The sequence below is a fragment of the Lepidochelys kempii genome, chromosome 1, assembly GCF_965140265.1.
Source record: "Lepidochelys kempii isolate rLepKem1 chromosome 1, rLepKem1.hap2, whole genome shotgun sequence".
NCBI classification, from domain to species: domain Eukaryota; kingdom Metazoa; phylum Chordata; order Testudines; family Cheloniidae; genus Lepidochelys; species Lepidochelys kempii.
Genome location: NC_133256.1, coordinates 303,202,649 through 303,229,561, shown reverse-complemented (window position 1 = coordinate 303,229,561; position 26,913 = coordinate 303,202,649). Strand labels below are relative to the sequence as shown.

The following is a 26,913-nucleotide window of genomic DNA, read 5'->3' as shown; positions in this document are numbered from 1 at the left end:
GAAAATAAAAACAATTTTTAAACACAAAGATAAAGGCGAACTTCATGATCAGTGCGATTAGACATGATGTTGTCAAATTCAAATGACTGCTATGTCATAAAAGCAATACAGCACAGTACACCAAGTAATAAAGATAGGATCCCTGTAACCACTGTAACACCCATTGTTTCATGTTCTCTGTGTATATAAATCTCCCCACTGTATTTTCCACTGAAGACATCCGATGAAGTGAGCTGTAGCTCACGAAAGCTTATGCTCAAATAAATTGGTTAGTCTCTAAGGTGCCACAAGTACTCCTTTTCTTTTTGTGAATACAGACTAACACGGCTGCTACTCTGAAACCTTTTTGGTGATATCTTACATGACCTATCTTGCATAAAATATATCATAAATATGTTATAATCATATCATAATATCATCTCTATGAAGAATATAGGGTGCAGTGTCACAACAACATTTCTATTTTAATATAAACACAGTATTAATACATCATTTTAGCCCCCCAACCTGAAGCAAATACTCACCAGCAACCACACACCGAAAACACTAACCCAGGAACCTTGCAACAAAGCCCATTGCCATCTGTGTCCACATATCTATTCCGAGGACATCATCACAGGGCCTAATCACATCAGCCACACTATCAGAGGCTCGTTCACCTGCACATCTACCAATGTGATATATGCCATCATGTGCCAGCAATGCCCCTCTTCCATGTACATTGGTCAAACTGGAGAGTCTCTACGTAAAAGAATAAATGGTCACAAATCAGGCATCAAGAATTATAACATTCAAAAACCAGTCGGAGAACACTTCAATCTCTTTGGTAATTCGATTACAGACCTAAAAGTGGCAATTCTTCAACAAAAAAACTTCAAAAACAGACTCCAAGGAGAGACTGCTGAATGGGAATTAATTTGCAAACTGGATACAATTAATTTAGGCTTGAATAAAGACTGGGAGAGGATGTGTCATTACACAAAGTAACACTATTTCCCCTTATTTATTTCGCCCCTACTGTTCCTCACACGTTCTTGTCAACTACTGGAAATGGCCCACCTTGATTATCACTACAAAAGGTTCAAACCCCCCTCCTGCCGCCGTTCTCCTGCTGGTAATAGCTCACCTTACCTGATCACTCTTGTTACAGTCTGTATGGTAACACCCATTGTTTCATGTTCTCTGTGTATATAAAATCTCCCCACTTTATTTTCCACTGCATGCATCCGATGAAGTGAGCTGTGGCTCCTGAAAGCTTATGCTCAAATAAATTTGTTAGTCTCTAATGTGCCACAAGTACTCCTTTTCTTTTTGCAGATACAGACTAACATGGCTGATACTCTTACAAAACTGGGTCAAGGAGTGGGACTGCTTTAGGGATGCACAGGCCAAAAACGTACAACACTTTTAGTGGCAACAAAGACCAGAAAGAAACAGCTACATTTGGAGAGAATATGAGGGAAGGCAAAAAGAGCTGTGTGTGCTTAGAAGGTAAGTTAATTTATTTGTCATCATTTTCTCAATGCTAAAAAAAAGCAGTAAAATAATGATGTGTATAAATTCCAGCTCAAAGCAGAGAATCAGACCTTCTACAGACAAAAGGGTTGTTTCAGCCCATACTTGCCATTTGATTTCCACATGAAGTTGCGCACTCAATAAATTTCTGGCATGCTTCTGTTGAAACTCCTATAACTGTAGCCATTTAGTAAATACCTACACTCAAGTAGAAAAAAAAAAGACCCCTGGCAAATGTGTAATACATGAAAGCAAGTATTTTGGTATTAACCAGAAGGACTCATGTCTTTCTAGAGTCTTAATAAAACTCCTCACTCAAATCCATGGGAGTTGGGTTCACACTTATGGCAATAGCTTAGGCAATATTAAGCTAGTGTACATGCATTCATGTACGTATCATTTACCCAGGGTTTTTTGGACTCTTTATTATCTTTTCCTTTCTAGCCCCCATGTTCTTAGCATCATTTTTCCATGAGGAGTGATATCACAGTCATTCATGATGTGATGTGTGGGTTATGCCCAGTTGACAGACTGTGTTAATGCTATATTTATTCAAATTTCCATTGACTTTCAACTGAGTCTTAAGCTCCAGTTCAGCAAAGCTCTTTAGTACGTGCTCCCATTGACTTTAATGGAACTTAAACACACATTTAAGTGCTTGACCAAATCTGGCCTTAAGAGTATTTTTATGAACTTGCATTTCCTCTGTTTTAGGACGCAGCTATAACAGCCAACTCAACTAGGACACTGACTGATTGGGCCAATTCTGCTTTCTGTTACATCAGTGCAAACCAATTATGGGTGTAACTGGAGGGAAAATTTGGCACCTGAAGCATTTATTTAGCAGCTTTTGGGTTAGCTTTGAAAGTGTCTGCATGCCTGAGTACACTCTATCATCAAAGTAAAAGTTAGACTTTTTCCCCCCAAAGCAATGAAATACAGGGTTGTTTATGTAGTTGTTTTATGGAAGGGAATATATATTTTATATATGGTCTATAGTGTCAGAAATCCTTCTGGTGTTTACTAATTTGAAACAATATTTTGAATTGCTGGCATTGTTTTGTTTCATTATAAATGATTAGAGATGCTTATTGACTATTACATTGCTAGTTTATGAAACTGCTGTACTGTGGGATCTTGAGGCCGTCAATATTATGCACAATGACAGAAAATGTTGAATATTATTCTAAATTTATCCAGAACAACATATTTCAATGTATTTCTGGTTTATGTAGTCATGAGCACTAACATCTTAATGAGCAAAATAAATTTCACTGTTATTTTGGATTCCTCTAAGAATTGTGAAAATTAACATGAAAATATAGTTTTAAAATACAATAATTATTTTAAACATTGTGAAATAATAAATAAAAAGACAGCTTAATTAGTTCATTGCAGTTTAGAGTGAGTTAAACATTATTTTACCATTATGTAATTAGAATAAAGATATAAGTTATTAACATTGGTTCTCCATTTTTACATTTAAATGCTGTAGTTAAACATGGTATTTTGGACAAAACCTGCTAATAAATAATCTTCTATTGCATTCTAAATTATTAGCAATCTAGGATTACAAATTAGGCCCCTAAAATTTTCCTCACTCTTTATACCGCAGTAAACTGTAGTATGTTACCTATGAATTCCTTCCTATTATTATTTTTAAAGATAAAAAATCAAGAGGAATGCAGTAAAAATTTCTTAACTAACTACTGTACAAGAGTACACAGGTAAACAGAAGAATAAAATGAGAAATACATATTACTTTGTCTAAAGAATAAATTCTAAAACCAGTAATAAATTCTAAAACCACAGGTAAAACGTGGAAGCTTTACACAGCTTTACACATCCTAAATGCAGCAGTAAAAATCTTTGACATACATTATTTTCTGAACTACTGCTGTACCTCTACAATGTGTTAAGTCCATGAACTTCCAGAGCCAATCATAAAATGTCACAAATGTTACGGCTATACTCCACAATATACTGTATTGAATCAGGGCAGGCCTCAGGGAGACTTTAAGCAAGTGGTTGTATGAGGCACATAAGTGAAAGACGCACTCTGAGATTTAAACTCTTCCATCTCTGACCCATATAGGGCACTATAATCTGGTCTCGCTCAGAGCTCCAGAAACATGAAAGCTCATGCTGTATTTCATACTAATCTCAAACAAGCACTGGCTTTGCCATGAGAGATTTTTCATTTTAAAAATGTAATTCCTTTGTATTTACCAGTTTTGTTTTCTAACAAGTGAAAATCCAACCACTACCCATTGTATTTTTAAACTAAAGATTGTACTGCGGGTTTTTTGCACCACCACCAATACTCTCAAGATTTTTCACCATTTGATGTTGAGAAGCCTGTCCAGAACTAAAACTTTTTTTCCCCCTTTGTAGTGTTGTTGTAGCTGTGTTGATCCCAGAACTTGAGAGAGACAAGGTAGGCAAGGTAATATCTTGAGACCAACTTCTTTTGGTAGAAAGTACAAGCTTTCAAACTACACAAAGTTCTTTTTCAGGTCTGGGGAAAGACATAAGAGTGTCTGAGCTAAATACAAGTTGGGACAGATAATTAAGCATAAGGGATATCACATGTTGTAGGAGGTCATTTGAAATGGAGTGAGCAATGAGGGTGAGATTGTTATGGAAAAGGGTAAGCAGGATTAGCATCAGGGTTAAAAGGACAGCAGGCAGGTGTTTGTTACAGTTTGTTATAATGAGTCATGAAACCAGTGCCCCTGGTAAGTCCATGGTTTTTAGTGGCTAGCAGAGTTATGAATTTAAGTTCCCAGGCTTACCTTTTGAAGGTGTGCAGGTTTCGTTTGAGGACGAGTAATGAATGATCAGATATGGAGTGCTCACTTTGTGAAGTGTTTATCCGCGGGGGTACGGTGTTTTTGTCTTCTATCATTTTTCTGTGCGAGTTCATTTCAAATTACTTTCTGCAATATGACAGGTTTCAGAGGAACAGCCGTGTTAGTCTGTATTCGCAAAAAGAAAAGGAGTACTTGTGGCACCTTAGAGACTAACCAATTTATTTGAGCATGAGCTTTCGTGAGCTACAGCTCACTTCATCAGATGTTTACCGTGGAAACTGCAGCAGACTTTATATACACACAGAAATCATGAAACAATACCTCCTCCCACCCCACTGTCCTGCTGGTAATAGCTTATCTAAAGTGATCAACAGGTGGGCCATTTCCAGCACAAATCCAGGTTTTCTCACCCTCCACCCCCCCACACAAATTCACTCTCCTGCTGGTGCTAGCCCATCCAAAGTGACAACTCTTTACATAATCAAGTCGGGCTATTTCCTGCATAGATCAAGGTTTTCTCACATCCCCCCCACCCCCATACACACACAAACTCACTCTCCTGCTGGTAATAGCTCATCTAAACTGACCATTCTCCAGGTTTAAATCCAAGTTAAACCAGAACATCTGGGGGGGGGGGGTAGGAAAAAGCAAGAGGAAACAGGCTACCTTGCATAATGACTTAGCCACTCCCAGTCTCTATTTAAGCCTAAATTAATAGTATCCAATTTGCAAATGAATTCCAATTCAGCAGTTTCTCGCTGGAGTCTGGATTTGAAGTTTTTTTGTTTTAAGATAGCGACCTTCATGTCTGTGATTGCGTGACCAGAGAGATTGAAGTGTTCTCCGACTGGTTTATGAATGTTATAATTCTTGACATCTGATTTGTGTCCATTTATTCTTTTACGTAGAGACTGTCCAGTTTGACCAATGTACATGGCAGAGGGGCATTGCTGGCACATGATGGCATAGATCACATTGGTGGATGTGCAGGTGAACGAGCCTCTGATAGTGTGGCTGATGTTATTAGGCCCTGTGATGGTGTCCCCTGAATAGATATGTGGGCACAATTGGCAACGGGCTTTGTTGCAAGGATAAGTTCCTGGGTTAGTGGTTCTGTTGTGTGGTATGTGGTTGTTGGTGAGTATTTGCTTCAGGTTGCGGGGCTGTCTGTAGGCAAGGACTGGCCTGTCTCCCAAGACTTGTGAGAGTGTTGGGTCATCCTTTAGGATAGGTTGTAGATCCTTAATAATGCGTTGGAGGGGTTTTAGTTGGGGGCTGAAGGTGACGGCTAGTGGCGTTCTGTTATTTTCTTTGTTAGGCCTGTCCTGTGTACTACAGGACAGGCCTAACAAAGAAAATAACAGAACGCCACTAGCCGTCACCTTCAGCCCCCAACTAAAACCCCTCCAACGCATTATTAAGGATCTACAACCTATCCTAAAGGATGACCCAACACTCTCACAAGTCTTGGGAGACAGGCCAGTCCTTGCCTACAGACAGCCCCGCAACCTGAAGCAAATACTCACCAACAACCACATACCACACAACAGAACCACTAACCCAGGAACTTATCCTTGCAACAAAGCCCGTTGCCAATTGTGCCCACATATCTATTCAGGGGACACCATCACAGGGCCTAATAACATCAGCCACACTATCAGAGGCTCGTTCACCTGCACATCCACCAATGTGATCTATGCCATCATGTGCCAGCAATGCCCCTCTGCCATGTACATTGGTCAAACTGGACAGTCTCTACGTAAAAGAATAAATGGACACAAATCAGATGTCAAGAATTATAACATTCATAAACCAGTCGGAGAACACTTCAATCTCTCTGGTCACGCAATCACAGACATGAAGGTCGCTATCTTAAAACAAAAAAACTTCAAATCCAGACTCCAGCGAGAAACTGCTGAATTGGAATTCATTTGCAAATTGGATACTATTAATTTAGGCTTAAATAGAGACTGGGAGTGGCTAAGTCATTATGCAAGGTAGCCTGTTTCCTCTTGCTTTTTCCTACCCCCCCCCCCAGATGTTCTGGTTTAACTTGGATTTAAACCTGGAGAATGGTCAGTTTAGATGAGCTATTACCAGCAGGAGAGTGAGTTTGTGTGTGTATGGGGGTGGGGGGGATGTGAGAAAACCTTGATCTATGCAGGAAATAGCCCGACTTGATTATGTAAAGAGTTGTCACTTTGGATGGGCTAGCACCAGCAGGAGAGTGAATTTGTGTGGGGGGGTGGAGGGTGAGAAAACCTGGATTTGTGCTGGAAATGGCCCACCTGTTGATCACTTTAGATAAGCTATTACCAGCAGGACAGTGGGGTGGGAGGAGGTATTGTTTCATGATTTCTGTGTGTATATAAAATCTGCTGCAGTTTCCACGGTAAACATCTGATGAAGTGAGCTGTAGCTCACGAAAGCTCATGCTCAAATAAATTGGTTAGTCTCTAAGGTGCCACAAGTACTCCTTTTCTTTCTGCAATATGTTACCCCTTATGCTTAACTGTCTGTCCCAACTTGTACTTAGCTCAGACACTCCGAGGTCTGGTCTACACTAAAGATATAGGTAGACCCAGGTATGTATCTCAGGGATATGCCCTGAGTGGTGTAGGTAAGATGACATAACTCCCAGAGTAGACAGAGCTAGGTTGTCGGAAGAATTCTGCATAACTCTGTATGTAACTCTGATCATGCCAATACCAAGCCAATAGGTAACAGGATATTCTTTGGTGGACCAGTTGCTGCAATCAACTGTAGGGCTAGCCAGTTGCTCAGCTGCTGTTTCCTCTGCAGCTGAAAAGAGATTGCCCAAGTTGCTTGGCCCTGCCAGTCTATAGCCCTGACTATAATAAAACTAAGCAGTAAAGCATCCATGATTAAAAAAAAAATCCCAAAGGCCCCAATTCTGCAGGTGACTGCATGCTGCTGGACCTCTGACCCATTAACTATAATGGGGATCTGTGTAGGCACAGGGGGTTTCCTAAGCACAGTAACTCACAGGACCAAGGTCTAATTATGGACTTAAACCAACTATTCTGATGTTTATATTTTCAATTCAATATAGTTCTCTGCTTTCTAAGGCATATATTGTGCCATACACCTGCAGATCCATGGAATGATACCATATGGTCTTTAAACTGACTAATTTTGATCTTCATTTTTAATCAAAATTAAAACTGTTCAAAACAAATTGATGAAAGAAAGAAAAGTAGAAGGGTGACTTGTGGCCTTTCCACAGATATCTTCCACAGATACCTTTCCACAGATATCTTCTTTCACCACCACCACCTTCCTCCTCATTTCTATGACATAGAACGATGTTGAAATTATCCTTCCACTGGTGACATCAATCTCCTGAAGAGCTCCAGAGGCATAGCTTTGGAGTCCATCATATGATAAGGTGAATATCAAATAGTCTGGAAGACTTCATTCTTTTAATGCCAGTTTCTTGTGACTCACATGTGATTAGTTGGAAGTCATGCCATTTATCTTAGTATTTTTTACCTTTTTGTTTGCAAAATATTCTTATTAGATTTCTGCATAAGGCCTTATAAACTATGAATGCTTTACAAGTCCATGTATTAACCTGCTTCGCCATAATCCATAGACAGCCATGTCCAACTATGCACGTACACTGAACTATTTAGTTTTCGTTCTGAAAAGGTTGATGCTCATAAATGTACAGGAAAGTCATAAATGCCATTTCTTTGCAAACAGAAACTTCAGAACATTCACATTAATGGTCCATTAAGAAAAGCTCTCTCTCTCCAGAACCACAAGTCTCCTAAGAAATGATATTTGATAGGACTACAGATTAATATCAGAAACAAACCAACAGATTTTAAGAAGTCTCAGTTATTATGCTTCCAGTGTAGTTATCAATAGGCAACCGACAATAGTATTATTGCTATTTACATATTGGTACCATGCTGCCATGAATTTGCATAATGTATTGTGGCTGTACGCTCTAGAGAGTTGCACTGTAACATATTGGTGCTTAATGAACTCTGAAAAAATTGATTTTCCACAGAGTAAATTAAGGAATGCATTATAGCTGTTAAAGCAATCTTAAGGGAAATCTGAGGCTTCCACTGCAGCACCATGCTTAGTAAGTAATAAATTACATGTTATACTTATTTGCCTTAATTCATGCTAATTTTGTCCAATTAATGTATCACAGTAATTCAGAAGCCTGTCACAGGAGAGCTAATTATTTATTGGATTTTTGTGTTCAGCTCCCTAGGAGTCTACTAGCAAACAAACTTGCGACTGTCTTTCTGTTAGGTCCGCAATGACATTCTTATGTCTTACTGTGGGTGGGGAAAAAAAGCTATTTTTTTTTGGTTCAAGTTATAAAAATGGATCATTATTCACCTAAGCTAGTTTTTTGTTTACAAACCTGTGGCATAGTAGTGACAGCCTGCCATACTGTTAGGATGAGAGCCAATGTTTTCCCCCATCAAATTACTTCCTGTAAATGCCTGTAAATGACAGAATTCTCCTTAAAGAGCATGATGGTATTTTTTGCAACCTGAAAAGTTCCTGTAGACTGTGTGTGTAAAGTTAAAAAAAAGAAAAACTCACACTCTTTTCATTGTAACTTACAGTTTTCAAATGAATTGGCTTGAGGAAATTAAGTACAAGACACCATAACAATTGATACCAGCTTCAGAAATAGATTTTTAACTGTGGCAGCCTGTTAATTCACAGCAAAAAAATGAATTATTTATTAGATTAATTTGTGCAATTCATACCTATAAATAATATGGCAGTTGCTAAATAATTTGCACAGCGATAAGATGCAGATATCAGAGTTAAGCAATAAGAGTTTCAGCAGCTGTGAAACACCAAGTATCTGCTAGAATTCTGTCATGCACAAGCATTTACAGAAAGTTATTTGTCGGGGGTGGAAAGTATTAGATCTGATACTCTGCTTCTTCTCATGGGTAGCAGAAGAAATCTTGTCAGGTGATTACCATCTTCTACTCATATGTGAAAAGAACTGATATTTCTTTAAATCTATAATGCAAGTGATGTTACCAGCAAGCTACATAAAATCATGTGATGTAAACTGACATAATATGATGCACATGACTGACTGTGGCAAAAATTTAAAGAGATTTATTATAGAAGAACTGAAAAAAAATTTGCCCCACTACACTTCAGTCAGTTGGCATTGATCTGTATGGTATTTGCCTATAGCCAAATGAATAGTTCAGTAAATGTCTACAAGCAATATACTATTTTATTCTTCCGGTAGCTATTATCATCACTTAAAAGGAAACTGCAAAGTACATCATAGTTTTCTGGGTATATTTTGTAAAACTCTTCATTTCTTGCAATATAGAATATTCAAATGTGGCATTGCATGCTCTTTGGCCATATCGCCTAGAGGGACAAAACCCACCCCAGCACGGCATGCTCTCAAACTCTCCATCGACACTCAAATGGGAGCATGCACTGACCCTATGTGGGACTGCCTGCAGGGTCACCTCAGAGATTTGGGTATTCACAGGATTGAGCCAGATCTGGGAAACCTTGAATACACAATGCCAGGTGCCATGCCATCAACTGCGATCACTCTGGCAGACACAATGGTCCCCAGTAGACTATGCATGTTTGATGATGATTCCTTACAATGCTCTTAAAAAGCTTGAAAATAAATTTTATCTCCCAGTATAGATAGATATATAGAGATGGATATATTTGCAACACTGTTTAATGTTTATTACATTTCTAACTTTAGGAATTTTCCTTTGTTTTCCTCTTTGGCCCTGATTCAGGACATGTGCTTAAGTCCCATTGAATTAATGGAAATTATGCACATACTTAAGTGCTCTCCTGAATCAAGACCATTATTTGTGCAAGCCCATTATCAGTCAGCACAACAGCTGGGAGTAGCGTACTATTGCCTATTCTAAGTGTAGGGACAAGCTACAAATGTTCCCCATGATGACTGTTGTATGAGCAATTTCCATAAAGGACAACTAAAGAGGGACAGGATGACAATCTACAAATAAACACCAAAAATGAGAGGGAATTATTTAGAGGGGGCCTTAGGTCTAAGAAAGAAAGATAGAATAGCTTACCTATCAGAAAAACCTTCTGAACAGCAAAATATATAAGCTATAAGCCATTGTCTGGGACACATTTAAAACTAGACTGTACAAAATATTAGAATATAGGGTCTGTTATAAGTGTAAAGGGAAGGGTAACCACCTTTCTGTATACAGTGCTATAAAATCCCTCCTGGCCAGAGGCAAAATCCTTTCACCTGTAAAGGGCTAAGAAGCTAAGGTAACCTCACTGGCACCTGACCCAAAATGACCAATGAGGGGGACAAGATACTTTCAAATCTGGAGGGGGGGAAAAAAGGCTTTTGTCTGTCTGTGTGCTACCTTTGCTGGAACAGATCAAGGATGCAAGTCCTCCAACTCCTGTAAAGTTAGTAAGTAATCTAGCTAGAAAATGTGTTAGGTTTTCTTTGTTTTGGCTTGTAAATTCGCTGTGCTGGAGGGAATGAGTATTCCTGTGTTTGTGTCTTTTTGTAACTAGAGGGATTCTCTATGTTTTGAATCTGACTGCCTGTGAGATTATCTTCCATTCTAATCTTACAGAGTGTTTTCTTTTATCTTTGTTTTGTTCTTCTAATAAAGTTCTGTTTTTTAAGAATCTGATTGGATTTTTAGGGTCCTAAGAAACCCAAGCTGGTCTGTGCTCAACTTCTTTATTCTCAAGCCTCCCCAGGAAAGGGGGTGTAAGGGCTTGGAGGGATTGCTGGGGGAAGAGGAACTCCAAGTGGTCCTTTTCCCTAGATCTTTGTTAAAGCGCTTGGTGGTGGCAGCATACCCTAGTCCAAGGGCAAAGATTTTGTGCCTTGGGGAAGTTTTTAACCTAAGCTGGTAGAAATAAGCTTAGGGGGTCTTTCATGCGGGTCCCCACGTCTGTATCCAAGAGTTCAGAGTGGGGAAGGAACATTGACAGGGTCTGATTTGACTCCCATTCACTTCAATGGATATCGGCTCAAACCTACAAGGGACAATTCTGCATTTAGCAGGGTCCTGAACTGGGTGTCCTATTAGTATTTTTTCAGTTCTGAGTTCTGTGTTTCAATGAGTAGTCAGCATCATGCAGAAAGTTCTAAATATCCTCTCCTTGTGTGCCCCAAACCGCATAACCTGACACTGACAATCATCTAAAACACTCATCATGCAGAATGGGTTACAGAGGGCTTGCAGGGTAAAGTCAATATAGTACTGCTGTACAGAATAAGAAAAAGCCCATAAACTTAAAACAAGCCTTGGAATCCCTGGTTGAATTCAATATTTTTGAATGTCCATGTTTATTTCCTTGTTAAACTGATATGTTTGTTTCTGCTAGATGTAGCAGAAACTTACACGCTAACTTTTGTTTTATCTAACTCAATATAAAAATATTTAAAATATCTTGGAGATGGAAGCTTGGCTAGCAGAAGACAGATATTTCCTTCAGTATCCACTTGTAAAATGCCTCAATAGTCCTTAATAAAGCTGACCAGAAATAGAAATCCTTTAGCATGAAAAATTCACTTTTAAAAAAAAAAAAATTCATTCCAATTGTTGAAAAGCAAACTCTTTTGTGAGACAGTATTTCCAGAAAATCTGGTTTAGGCAAACCAGAATGAATTTTTTTCAACTTGCTCAGCTTACCACCTGGAATATTCTTGTCAATTTCACTTTCTAAATAGTGGAATGAGGACTTGAACTTGGGTGTCCCACATCCAAAGAGAGTATCCTAACTACTGGACACTCTTTCTCTGTCATTCTAACTCTTCATAACTTAATCATTCTAATATTTTCTCTGGGCTAATAACTATTTAATTATTTATACAAAGTGCAACATCTTCAACAGAAGAGATTGAAAGAACCCTACCCCTGAGTATTCCAAAGCCCAGTGGCCAGGGCACTCTTCTGAGAGGTTGGAGATGTAGGTTCCAATCCCTGCTCCGTATCTGGCAGAAGGGGGGAATTGGATCTGGATCTCCTGCCTCCTGGAGGAGTGCTCTAACCGTCCAACCTAAAGAATGCCAATATTTGTTGTGATCATTTTTAAGAAAGGGAACCAAGGCGTTGCACTCCTCTCCATTGCCAGGAAGATCCTCTCTTGTATCCTTTTGAAGCATCTCTTCCCTCTTGCCAAAGATGTCCTTCTGGAATCCCAACATGATTTCAGAGTCTATCTTGGGGAACCACTGACAAGTCTTTTGTTGCACAACAGATCCAAGAGACGTGTAGAGAACACCACCAGCCATTGTTTATGGCATTTATTGACCTAACTAAGGCCTTTGATTCCATCAGTCATGAAGCATTATGGAATTGTGATGTCTAGGTTTGGTTGTCCATTGAAGTTCATTTGCGTTCTCAGGCTACTTCATGGTGGGATGACCACCACCATCTTTTGTAGTGGGTTGGAGCTGGACCCACTCACCCTCTATACTGGTGTTTCAAACCGGGCTGTGTTATTCCCCCAACCCTTTTTTCCATCCATCCTGCCATGATCTTGATTCTTATTCATGACCACCTTTCTTCTGGAATTGGGATTGAGTATCACATGGATGGCCAGCTCTTCAACCTGTGGTGTCTTCATTCTAAAACTAAGGTCACCAGGACTGTTATTACCAACCTTCAGTATGTGGATGACTGTGCTGTCCTCACACACACCGAGGCTGATTTGCAATCCACATTAGAAGATGCCTATCATAGCCTGGGACTTTCCCTCAACATTGGGAAGACTAAGATGCTTCACCAGCATGCCCCAGCACAAGTTGCCCCCTTCTCCCACAAATTGTCATCAGTGGTGAACTCCTGGAAAACACTGAGCATTTCCCTTACCTTGGTAGCCACCTCTCCCAGACAGCCAATCTTGATGTGGAGATTGAACATAGGATCCATTGTGCCAGTGCATTCTTTGGAAAGTTGCTCCATCATGTCTTTATTGACAGAGATCTGCAGATGGAAACGAAGATTCTGGTCTACAATGCAGTAGTCATCCCCACTCTTCTTTATGGTGTGAGACATGGGTGACATACCAAAGCCACCTTAAGTGTCTGGGGTGATACCAACAGCGCTACCTTAGGAAGATTCTCTGTATCAGATGGGAAAACCATCGCACCAAGGTCAACATTCTCTCTGCAGCTAACATCACCAGTGTTGAGTTGAAGATTATGAAACATTAACTTCGCTGGGCTGGCCATTGTGTGTGGATGGTTGATACTTGTCTTCCAAAGCAAGTCCTCTTTTCTCAACTTAGTCATGGTAAGAGGACTCATGGAGGGCAGAGGAAATACTACAAGGACACCCTGAAAGTACATCTTAAAAATGTACATTCATTGACCCCATGAATTGGGAAGAATTGGCTGGCAATAGACTGTAATGGTGTTGCATCATACATCAAGCATCAGCCCATTTTGAAGTGAATCGTCTTGCTCAAGAGGCTGATAAATGGCAGAGGAGGAAGGAAAGTGTACAGCATCCCGTCCATCAGTTGTGTTCTCTCTAAGCAACCATCTGTTATATATGTGGAAAAACCTAGAGCACAGATTGGACTCCTCAGCTATCTTAAGTCCATCAATGACTTTTTTCCTCCTGGTAGACATCATCCTCGTATCGAGGGATAGCCGACGATGGCTCTACCCGCTGGGCTAAAGTTACAAAGGGGGCACCACCTCTTCCTTCTCTGGCTGTGTTCTGTGTGGAATCTGGTCCAGTAGACATGCTCTAAGGCAGCCTTTGAGAAAGACTACCAGACTGGGCCCCACAGGCGAGATAGCAAGGGAAGGAGGTTATCATAAGCACTTACAACAAGCCTAGCTAGCACACAGCCATGCTATACAAGCCATTCCTTACCATATCTAACTGGCGGATGGTTTAGCAAAAGGTTGCACTGAGTACATACACAAAATTTCTCTTCTCAGCACATTACTGCAAATTAGTAAATGCTTTGTTTTGTTCCCTCGGAACTAATACAGTGAGCACTTTGACATCCTTATATGGAACATGTTATAGAAATGCAAACAGTCTTACTTTATTATTTGACATACAGGGCATTGCATGGCTTTCCCTACTTAACAGATCTGCTCTCTGTTGGTATCCGTATGCACCCTGAATTTTGTAACTGATAAAACTATCATTTTTCTGATGATATAAATCCATAAAGCCTTCAGCCATTTTGTTCACTAGATTTGGAACACATTGCCAGTTGAAATAAAGAGAGTTCCAGTCATTAGGATTTTAAATTCAAACATTTCCTTGAGGGGGCCATTTAAGGATCTGGGGCAAAAATTGGGGATTGGTCCTGCTTTGAGCAGGGGGTTGGACTAGATGATCTCCTGAGGTCCCTTCCAACCCTGATATTCTATGATTCTATGATTCTATGATTTAAGGCATTGATTTTACTTAGTTTTTCTAAAATGTCTTTAGGAAATTGAGTGCTATGTTGCTAATTTTAACTTTATCCACTGTAAAGTGCTCTGAGGTACAGGGGCGGCGAGTTATATCTCCACATGGTGCCTTGGCACCAGTAATATTTAGAGCCCAGGGGCCCATCTCCACCAATATTTGGGGCCAGGTGTGCCCCCCCGGCCCACCTGCCACCCCTCCCCCCACAAGTGTCCCCCGGCCCCCGCTTGCTGCCCCCACGCACCTCCCCATACCCCGGAGCAGAGGGTCCCTGCCTCTGTCTCTTCCGTCCCTGGCTGCCTCTTCCGACCAGCTCCATGCTGCCTCCCTGCAACAACTGCTGCCGCATGGTCCTAGCACCCCGCATCTTCCCTGTCAGGACAGACTGACTGAGCTTGCCCTTCCACCTCAGACCCTTCCCTTTTCTGGCGGGATGCTCCACCAGCACAGGGCCCCCCCACACCCGCAGTCACCACTCCTGCCCCATGCTGGGCAAGGAGGCAGCCCCATCCCTCAGCCCCAGTGAGGCTACAGTCAGGGGCAACAGCAGAGGAGGAGGCACACGCAGCACCCCCTGGCACCCACCACAGGGGAGGCGAGGGAGATTCCTGGACCTGAGAGGGGCCCTAGGAGCACATGCAGGGACAGTGGTGGGGGTGAGTGAGCTGCTCGGGGGGCGGGTAAGGGGGGCTCCTCCCGCAGAGCTCGCTGCTTCTGGCAGGGAAAGGGCTGGGGGGAGTCCTCCTCTCTGGCCTCTGTCCCGGAGCAGCCTGCCTGCACCCCAAACTCATCCCCAGCCCTCATAGAATCATAGAATATCAGGGTTGAAAGGGACCTCAGGAGGTCATCTAGTCCAACCCCCTGCTCAAAGCAGGACCGATCCCCAATTAAATCATCCCAGCCAGGGGTTTGTCAAGCCTGACCTTAAAAACTTCTAAGGAAGGAGATTCCACCACCTCCCTAGGTAACGCATTCCAGTGTTTCACCACCCTCCTAGTGAAAAAGTTTTTCCTAATATCCAACCTAAATCTCCCCCACTGCAACTTGAGACCATTACTCCTTTTTCTGTCATCTGCTACCACTGAGAACAGTCTAGATCCATCCTCTTTGGAACCCCCTTTCAGGTAGTTGAAAGCAGCTATCAAATCCCACCTCATTCTTCTCTTCCGTAGACTAAACATCCCCAGTTCTCTCAGCCTCTCCTCATAACTCATGTGTTCCAGTCCCCTAATCATTTTTGTTGCCCTCCGCTGGACTCTTTCCAATTTTTTCACATCCGTCTTGTAGTGTGGGGCCCAAAACTGGACACAGTACTCCAGATGAGGCCTCACCAGTGTCGAATAGAGAGGAACAATCACGTCCCTCCATCTGCTGGCAATGCCCCTACTTATACATCCCCAAATGCCATTGGCCTTCTTGGCAACACCCTGCCCCACCCCAGAGCCCACACTCCCAGCCAGAGCTTTCACCCTCCCCCCACTGCAGCCTTAACCCTCTACCCTAGCCCTGAGCCCTTCCAACACCCCAAACACCTTATCCCCAGTCCCAGCCAGACCCCTCATCCCCCCTGCACCTAACCCTCTGCCCCAACCCTGAGCCTCTCTAACACCCCAAACCCCCAGCCCCAGCCAGGGGTGGATTCTGGGCACCACCAAAAATTATACAAACCTGCCACCCCTGCCAAGGTATTAGCACAAAGGGCACTTTAGAAATTTTATTGTACTCTATAAAAACAACAAGGAGTCCAGTGGCACCTTAAAGACTAACAGATTTATGTGGGCATAAGCTTTCATGGGTATAAAAACACTTCTCCAGATGCATGGAGTGAAAATTACAGATGCAGGCATTATATAATGACACATGAAGAGAAGGGAGTTACCTCACAAGTGGAGAACCAGTGCTGACAGGGCCAATTCCCAAGATTTGTGAGAGTGAGGGATCATTTTCCAGGATAAGTTGTAGATCGTCGATAATGTGCTGGAGAGGTTTTAGCTGGGGGCTGTACGTGATGGCCAGTGGTGTTCTGTTATTTTCCTTGTTGGGCCTGTCCTGTAGTAGGTGATTTCTGCGTACCTGTCTCACTCTGTCAATCTGTTTCCTCACTTCCCCAGGTGGCTATTGTAGTTTTAAGAATGGCCATCACATACAGCCCCCAGCTAAAACCTCTCCAGCACATTATCAATGATCTACAACCTATCCTGGAAAATGATCCCTCACTCTCACAGACCTTGGGAGGCAGGCCAGTCCTCGCTTACAGACAGCTCCACAACCTGAAACAAATACTCACCAGCAACTACATACCACACCACAGAAACCCTAACCCAGGAACCAATCCCTGTAGCAAACCTCATTGCCTACTCTGTCCCCATATCTACTCTAGTGATACCATCAGAGGACCCAACCATATCAGCCACACTATCGGAGGCTCATTCACCTGCATGTCTATTAATGTAATATATGCCAACATGTGCCAGCAGTGCCCCTCTGCCATGTACATTGGCCAAACTGGACAGTCCCTACGTAAAAGAATAAATGGACACAAATTGGACATCAGGAATGGTAACACACAAAAGCCAGTAGGAGAACACTTCAATCTTCCTGGACATTCCATAACAGATTTAAAAGTAGCTATACTTGAACAAAAAAAACTTCAGAAACAGACTTCAAAGAGAAACAGCAGAACTAAAATTTATTTGCAAATTTAACGCCATTAATTTGGGCTTGAATAGGGACTGGGAGTGGCTGTCTCATTACAAAAGCAGCTTTGCCTCTTCTGAAATTGACCCATCCTCATCTATTATTGGGAGTGGAGTACATCCACCCTGACCGAATTGGCCCTGTCAACACTGGTTCTCCACTTGTGAGGTAACTCCCTTCTCTTCATGTGTCAATACATAATGCTTGCATCTGTAATTTTCACTCCATTCATCTGAAGAAGTGTTTTTTTACCCACGAAAGCTTATGCCCAAATAAATCTGTCAGTCTTTAAGGTGCCACTGGACTCCTTGTTGTTTTTGTGGATACAGACTAACACAGCTACCCCCGATATTGTACTCTATTGGATCCGAATAGCATGAGTTATGGAACAGTCTGAGACTTAACTCTGAATTTCCAACCTTTACTTGTTACAAGGTTTATAATACTAAGGTATTCTCATATATAAATTTCATGTTTAATTTTTTTCTTTTCAATGCATAGTTTTATAATAGTTTATAAGAAATATTGGAAGTATAATAGGCTATCATATATATCTTCATTTATGGATTTTTAAATAAATTGTTTACTTATTTTGTCTATCAAACAGTATAGTTGTACAGAGAGATTGCACAGAGCAGTTTGAGGTATATACAGGTATACAAAATAGGATTTTATTTTTAAACGGAAATTTTTTACTCATTAGACCATAGTGGGTCTTTAGAGGTCAATTCTGTTTTCTAATATTTAAGATTAGATTACTTTGCAATAGGATCTTTCTTTTGCAGAGGGAGAGGGAGATTTGGGGGGAGGGATAGCTCAGTGGTTTGAGCATTGGCCTGCTAAACCCAGGGTTGCGAGTTCAATCCTTGAGGGGGCTATTTGGGATCTGGGGCAAAAATTGGGGATTGGTCCTGCTTTGAGCAGAGGGTTGGACTAGATGACCTCCTGAGGTCCCTTCCAACCCTGATATTCTATGATATGCTTTCCTGCTGAATGCCTGTGCATGGAAAGTCAATCATATATCAAAAATGCATGTGAATATTATATTGAGAATGAGAGATTGTGTGTGCACAATAACCACTTTGAAATTAAATAACTTGGGTTATGTTTATTTTTTCTACCCAAAATAGTTTCCACTATGTGCTAATGGCCTGCAAAAGTAACATTGACTATGCAAAAATCCCAAACACTGCACTTCATTTTCCTTTAATAATTTTAAAACTAGGATTTGGAGAATATAGTTACTGAATAAAGTAAAATCTTTGTTCATGAAGCAAAGGTCACAATTAAAAAATAGCAATATATTTCCATGAATATGTATTTTTTTTCCATACGTATCCTATAATAAGGTAGAGTGCATAAGGCAGGCACATGCTAAAAGAGATTGGCAAGCATTTCATTCTTATCATTATGTTTTCAAATGATTTCTCGCCTTTTCGTATTTAACCTAGAAATCAGAGCAAGCGATGAATACATAACACAAACAGGCATAGGAATACTTTTAACGTGATAAGTAAAACTTTTAAAATATTAGGTCTTCAGAGGAAAAGAGTCAGGAGTATTAGAAAAGGTAAACATTAGCTTTGGAAGAATAAGTGGAACGTTCCCTAACAGGTTTGGCAAGACCAGTGGAAAATGTTCCTCACTAGCTGTGTTTTTCCCCCTCTTCCCCCTAACAAGGGATAATTTGTGGAGGGATAAATTAGTGTAGCAAAAATAACTTGGATGAACTATAAGCAGCTTTTCAATAGAGATACAACCAACACGTACTCAAACTTTACCAGCTCACCTGGGAGGCAAAGCGATATATGTAGCTAACATCAAAAAGAATAGATCTATCACAGAAAAAAATCCCAGACTATTTAAAAATTGAAAGCACTATCCCTAGCATTGTTATTCAAAGTGTTTCTGTACAATTGGGTTTGCTTGTATGTTACTTTTGCTGTGGAAAGCATGGGATTAATCCTGAAACCCTTACTCACATATTCAGGGCACTACATGGGCTTTTACTTCTGTGTGTAAATAGCACTGAGAGATTCTCAATTTCAAAACACAGCAAGACTAAAATAAAGACTCATAAATGGGGAGAGACACAATCAGCCCAACACAAAGCACTAGACAACAACACAAAAGGGCAGATGTAACTTGCACACCAAATGGTTATGTGGATTTTTATACTCACATTCCAGGTATTAAAATACCTGCTTATCATGAATGCATACATTACATAGTGCTTACCTAATCTGATTGGGCCCAACCTGACCAGAAGTCAATGGGAGGCTTTCCATCATCTTCAGTCCTCCAAAGAGACTCCTTGACTTTAATGAGACTCTGTATAGACACACCTGGACCTGCCTGTACTGAGCTTATTGCAGGATCAGGGTCTAAATTGCAGACAACACAAGTGAGAAAACTGAACAATATGGAGAGAGTAGGAATAAAATATATTAGAGAAGTAAGGCCCGCAGTTACTTAAGTATTTTATATGCATATCTTGATATTTTTCCAAGTTCATCAGCAGACACAAAGACTTTCTCAGTGAGGGAAGAGCAGACTTTCTGTATGATATGAAAGATTGTAGATCTGTGGCAATTCTGTTCTAGCACTGGAATTAATTGTAAGCAGAGTCAGGATGAGCTCTACCCTGACATCTGGTGGCGAGTCATGGTGGGTTGTGGAAAAGAACTTCAGGGGCTGATCTCATTTGAATAGGCACACCCATCCTGCCTAGATGGTCACTTTGGGTCAGAATAGGCCCCAGTTTCTCTGTTATTGGGGCTGGAATAAACTGTTATTATCCTGATTTTGTGAATCAAGGACAGTGGAACTGTACTTGGTCTTTTGTTATGATGGAGGGATTCACCATCAACTAAGCAGCACTCGCTAGGCAAAGGTCATGGGTTCCAAAATTCAGTGAATGGAAAGAGGCTGGGGATAGATATTAATACCTGGTGGTATGGGCCCTATGGTGAGGGTCTTATATGCTAATTGCACTTCCTTCTCTCTCCCCTGTGGAATATCAGAGCTAATTTTGATTCCATTAGGAATCTACTTGCAGGCTGCTGAACTGAATTAATTTTGGGCCAATGGTGCACCAGTACTGAGGCTCCCCTACTACAAGCTGAAATCACTGAATGTTGTGTTAAGTATGGGGAGCCTGAAGATATATTGCAGAGCAGTTTGTGGGACGGCTGGAGCGGCTCATGGGATGGCTGGCAGAGCTGCTGGTGGAGTGGAGCAGTTTGTGGGATGCCTGGAGCAACTCCTGGGGGCGGTTGGCAGAGCGGAGCCATTTGTGGAACGGTTGGTGGAGCGGAGCCCCATGGAGAGGTGGGGCAATCAGCTTTGGACCACGTAAGGTGCCCCTTAACCCCCCCACCCCATCTCCACCCAGGTTGGGAGGTAAAACTCTACAGATAAACTTTTGAACTCTGGGGCTGCCCTGACCAGGGACAGAGACTCTTGGGGTGTTGGACTTTTTGGGTTGCTGGACTCAAGAACCAAAGGGAAAGGACATGCCCCGATTTGCTTGGGGTGGGTTTTTTGCTCATGGGTTGTGTTATGAATCCTGTTGGTGGTGTTTTCCCAACATAATGCCACATTGTTTCTCTCTGTTATTAAAAGGCTTTGCTACACTCAGACTCTGTGCTTGCGAGAGGGGAAGTATTGCCCCTTGGAGGCGCCCAGCGGGGGTGGTATATATTTGTCCCAGGTCATTGGGTGGGGGCTTGAGCCGGTTTTGCACTGTGTTATTGGAATGGAACCCCTAGATACTGAACCCGGCCCTTGTTGCTGCCAACTCTGACAGGCAGAAGGGTTACATAATTAAGGTATGAGACATGTTCTACTGCTTTAAATGTAAAATAGTCCGATTAATTTCAGTTAAAGTTAATCAAATAAACTAATTAAGTTTTCGGTAGTGCAACTTGCAGTGGGTTAGAAAGAAAGAAAGGAAGACATGATTCTTCAGTTCTCATGTAAAATGGCTGTTCATTTTTATTTACAAGAGTTTATATTTCGAGTTGTTTGGAAAATGTGTTTTCCTCTGGAGAAAATTCTGACTTTTTGTCAAAAACCAAAATTTTTTGCTCGCTTCATTTTTTTTAAGCAAATGTGAAATCTTCTGCAAGAAAGACACTTTTCCCCCCAAAAATAGTTTACTCAGAAACCTAATCTTTCATCGAAGAGCAGACGTATTTTCATCCAGACCTATTTATATTGAATTATTTCTTCTGTGTCTCTTGTCAGAAAACAATAATAGTTACAATAAGATCATTTATGTTGACCTGCTTTCAGTATTTACTAAATGCCAGTAAGGACAGAAATGACATTCTTGGTGGACATGTGAGATTTGTTATAATCCAATCTATTTTTTATTTACTTTCTTGATGGCTAGGAAGGAAAGGAGGAGTACTAGTTAGAGATGTCTGACAAAAATAAATTTCATATTAGAGCTGGTCAGAAAATATCCTTTTATCTCCATGGAAAATTGTAAGTTTTTGACAAAATATCAGAAACTGAAATGTTTTGGCAAAAAACAAAATATTTCAGTTAGAAAATGCCTGATGAGTTTGTAGTTTGGATGCCTCATGTTCCTATTTCCTCTATAGGCCGGTTTCCAGGTCGGAATACATCTCCAATGATGAACCATGGTCTCCCCTCATAATGAGAGGAGGAAGTTCTAGAGCCTTGCTCTAGTGCATTGTGGAAGATCCAGACTGATTGGGGAGCCCTACTCATCAGGGAAAATGGGGACATGATGACACTGACCTATAATTCTCATAAGGCACCATGCACAATGTATCTGAATTCAAATATTTCAATTTTCAAGCATCTTGTTTTTTGACAACATATTGAAATTTTCCATAGAAAGCAGACATGTTTAATGAAAAAATGCATTTGATTGAAAACCGAATTTTCTAGTGAAAACAGTTTGATGGAAAATTTTCAACCAGCCCTACTCATGACTTTGTTTATGGTACTTCATTATACTTTCTCCATTCCTTTAGTCACTACTATAGTGCACCCATAATTAAAATGAATTATTCTCCAAAAATAAATAATCTGCTGAGAAAAACAAACTAATGCTTTTGTTCACATCAGTGCAATAAATGAATGTCATGCTGGTTCCTCTGGTATGTTCTACTGATTTGATTGTTCAGTAGTCAGATTTACAGTGCATTTAGAAAAGGAGGAAAAATTGAATGAAAGTGGCTCCTCTTTTCAATTCTTGTAAGTTGTACAATAGCTTTTCACAGCTCATTCATTAAGTAGAGGATGAGGGATGGACTGTTGGCCCGTGGTGGTGTTTAATATCATTGGTATTCTCCTGTTAGCATTCTGCACTGATCACATACTATTCTTCAGGAGGTGTTTCACTGGCAGTTCTCTGATGACTCTGGACAGAACAGTAACAGCAGCAGACATTTTCGTATGCTCTCTAATTCAGTTACTGGAGGTTTTCTAATCTAAACTAACTAGAGAGTGATTTATAAGTTGTTTTATAAGCAAACTTGTTCTTTTGTAATTTATTTTTGTGTCTGGAACTTGACTAAATGCTTAGATTAAGTCAACATCTATATCAAAGGGCTGTTTAAAAATAGTATTCTTCAATAGATGAAAGAATTAACAGCACAGCAAACTGAAATGCTCTATTTATCCATAGAACACGTACAACATAAGCAATAGGTTTGGCTGGCCAACATACCTCATTCCTACTCTTGAGAAACACCTATAGGGACACGAGTGTAAGTAAATCATCTTGGGCACTGATTGATTGGCCTGCTGCTCTGCTTAGACAATGAAGATATTTCATGGAGGTGTTGTCAGGTGTCCATTAGGAACTATATGCACAGTTAGCTAAACTGAGGCAAACTGTAAATGACTTTTGGTCACTTTTCTTCTCCACCTCTCTCCCCATTCAGCCACCACTTCTGGAAAACTAAAAAACCCAAAGTCATATTTCGAATGAGATTGCATAAAGAAGACTCGTTCTGAATGAGTCTTCTTTCAGCACCCCTGATTTGGGTCAGTGGATTAAAACACTGACATGGCATATGTTCCTTTTAATACATTATGCAACACTAATTAATTAAACCTGAAATTACATGTGTGTATAAAGAAGAAAATAGCATGTAGTGCAGATTCTCATCTCAGTTACAGCATTGTTAATTTGGAGTGACTCCACTGAAATCAGTGGCTTTAGATCAATGTAAATGAAATCAGGGTCTGATCCTTTGGCCATTTCCAGTTGTACTTTATGGCACATTACATTCAGGTATTAAAATTTGCCACAAAAACAAATTTGCATACTGGACCACAGAACACTCAAGTTTTCAGAGGCCTGTTCAGGATGCACCAAACCTAATCTGTAGAGTAAGCAGGTGACAGCAGTAGTACTAATTTTTTTCCCTATAGTTCAATCTGTATAGTCTTTTCCTTATCCCTGTATTTTGAGAGGGGGAAAAAAGGGTCCTTGATGTCAAAATGGGATGAACAGAATACAGTTCAGGAGCATTATTTCTTAAATGTAAATTTTGCAATTGCTCCTTTAAAATAGGCTTTTTTTGATTTAATCAAATCGGAAAACTCAGCATGGTCCCAAGTTATTCTCCTGCCCAAGCCACACCAACAGTTTCAATTTATGAGGACCAACTGGGGAACTTAAATACAATTTTTTTACAAATATAGCACCAAATTATTGAAAAGGTCCAGTTAGCAAATCCCCAGGAGCCCTGGTCCTTGCACAAAACTACAGGCCTAATTTGCCTAGCCACTGTGCCCACAAATGTGTGCATGTAAGTGAGAAATTAGATGCTTAAACATCCGTTTATACATGCAAGTATTAATGTAGGCTCCATGGTAATACAAATCATTAATAATAATAATCTGCAGTATTTTGTGTATGCAGATAGGGCCTGATCCAAAGCCCACTGAAATGAATGGGAGGCTTTCCGTTGACTTCAGTGGTCCTGGGATCAGGCCTATAACCAAAAGCGTCTGTTGTAATTATATGCACACATGTAGACGTGCATAATTTTTCATAAATTAGTTTGTGTCTTTGAAAATGTGGTCCATAAGAAAACAACACAATGAAAACAAAGACTGAATACAGCAAGTTTTTGTGGCCTATTTTTTTCAGAACCTGATTGCAATTTGGGAACTTTTCTGAAAGCTGGCATTATCTACCAATATTTAGTTATAAGGGTAAGATGCATGGCAACACTTAATACAATTGAAAACAGGAACATATCCCTAATTTGATTTTTAATATGCAGCATATGGTCAAAGCTTTCAAACTCAATGCACAAAATAAATACATAAATAAACTTTGTTTTTGAGCACAAATCAGCATAAACATTAGATTGTAAATTATTAGAAAATGTCCCTTACTATATTGAAATATTACTCTTAATACCAGAAATATAATTAATATCATCACCGATTAAAGGGAGAGGTGTTTTTTCCTCTTCTCACACATACTGCCATTGAATATCATTTCATACACCTGAGTAACCATTAGTTTCTTCATGCAGCAGAATTCACCTTCTAATAGCAGCTCTTAAGGAGGTTATGAGGACAATTCACATGAAAAATTAATATACTTTTTTTTTTTAACCTGAAGTCTTGTTTTACTTGTTGTTTCTCAACCAACAGCCTTTTCCCATTCGGAATATTTGCTCTACTATGAAGAAGTTGTTAGTTACCCGTCAGATTGCACCTTTTCTTCTTCTGCAAACCTCTCAGGCAGCGCACGCACATCGCATGTCCTTTCACAGTGCAGTTGACTTGGAGACAAAAGCAAGGGGAATTTGTTTCAGTTGAGCTATTCTCCTTTAACAGACACTTTCCAGCTGACTAAAGTTATATTTAAAATTACAGAAGCAGTCAAAAGGGAATCAAGAATTTAGGTGAATAATTTTCAGGATTTCAAAGATCAATAAAGGGAAAACTTTTATATTGATTTATTTGAAACATGTACATGTTAATTGATATGCGGTCATCAACATGCCAGTCTTAAATCATACCATGTAACTAACTTATTCTCCAAAATGTCATCATTAGATACTTGATTTAAATACATCATGATGAAAATTGCTTCCAGTAAAATACAACCGTGATACTTATTCTACCATTGCCATTAAAACTACGTAACTGGCCAAGCTACAAGAACAATAGAAGACTTATTAGATCCACTATGTATTATTTGCAGCTTGGGCAGCCTAAACCCCACATTAATTTTAAAATAGACGGATACCACATAATAGACGGATACCACATAATACCTTGATTATTGTAGGTGCTGCTAGTGCTATCTGACCAGAAAACACACAATACAAACAAAATGCTTTTAAAATTATCAATCAATACTATTAATGACAGAAATTTCTCTACATGTTTGAACAGGTATGTTGGCTACAGATAATAATATTTTATATCTTCAGCTGGGCAGAACTTAATCAATTTAAAGTTGAATATGGATTTCATGTATTTATTATTATTATTATTTATACTACTATAGTATCCAGCTACCATGATGCTGATCAGGGCCATATTGTGCCAGGCACTGTACAAACAGAGGAAGACAGAGTCATTGATTCAAAGTACTTACAACCTAAGGTCTGGGAGACCTATCCCATCAAGCACTTATTGTGCACCAGTTGACTAAAGCTCTCTGTCCCAGAGGTGGCTGTATTTCAGTGGGTCTGGATGCATTTAGAGCCATATTGTAGCTCCTCTACATGTCCCTCCAATATTTGTATCCCTTACATTGAGCTGGTCAAAATGGGAGTGCCAGACCTCAGGGAGCCCAAGGATTTCATTGAGCTAACTCCACCATCAGCTCCAGTCTCTGTAAAGGGGAGGGAGAGGATGCTGAGTCAGGGTCCTTTTCAATCCATCCCTTGGCACTAGCCAAGCAGATAAGGAACAAACACCACACCCAGTCCACGGGTGATGCAGCAAGCAGGTTCATGCTGCATTCTCCAAAGCTCTTAGGAGTTCTTGGAGTAGTGAGCTCCCCACTACCCTGGAGGCAGACCTCTGGTTATTTGCCACAGTCAAGTGCGAGTTTGTAAAGCACTTTGTGATCTTTTGGCATGAAAAGGTCTATATATATGTAAAATAGTATCATAATTATTGGCTGCTGTTGGAAAATAAGGAACAGGAGCAGAGCTAGAAAATTACCCAAAGGCCAAACCTCCATCCAATCCTGCTGTGCCTGTCACATTTTGGTAGGAGAGAGTGGCAGAACCAGCCATCCTGCAAGTCTTGGAGTCACTGAACCTTTCTTTCAAGAAAGAATTATGAACTGTGTTTGGGGATATATTACTGTGGATGTCCAGATCAAAAGAATGATGGCTATAGAATATTATGGTAACGGGTTTTGAACATATAATGTATTTTGTTGAAAAAACCCTAAACAATTAAGAAATTATGTTTCC

At 40.4% G+C, this 26,913-nt stretch overlaps 1 long non-coding RNA gene across 1 annotated transcript; it reads right to left on the bottom strand.

The window, feature by feature from the left end:
* Positions 1-691: 691 nt before the first annotated feature.
* Positions 692-24,469, bottom strand: LOC140905235 (uncharacterized). The gene is made up of 4 exons (XR_012156800.1): positions 23,178-24,469; positions 19,709-19,854; positions 4,311-4,454; positions 692-741 (listed from the first exon to the last, which is right to left on the bottom strand). It is a non-coding gene; the product is annotated as an uncharacterized lncRNA (long non-coding RNA).
* Between the last annotated feature and the right edge of the window lie 2,444 nt (positions 24,470-26,913).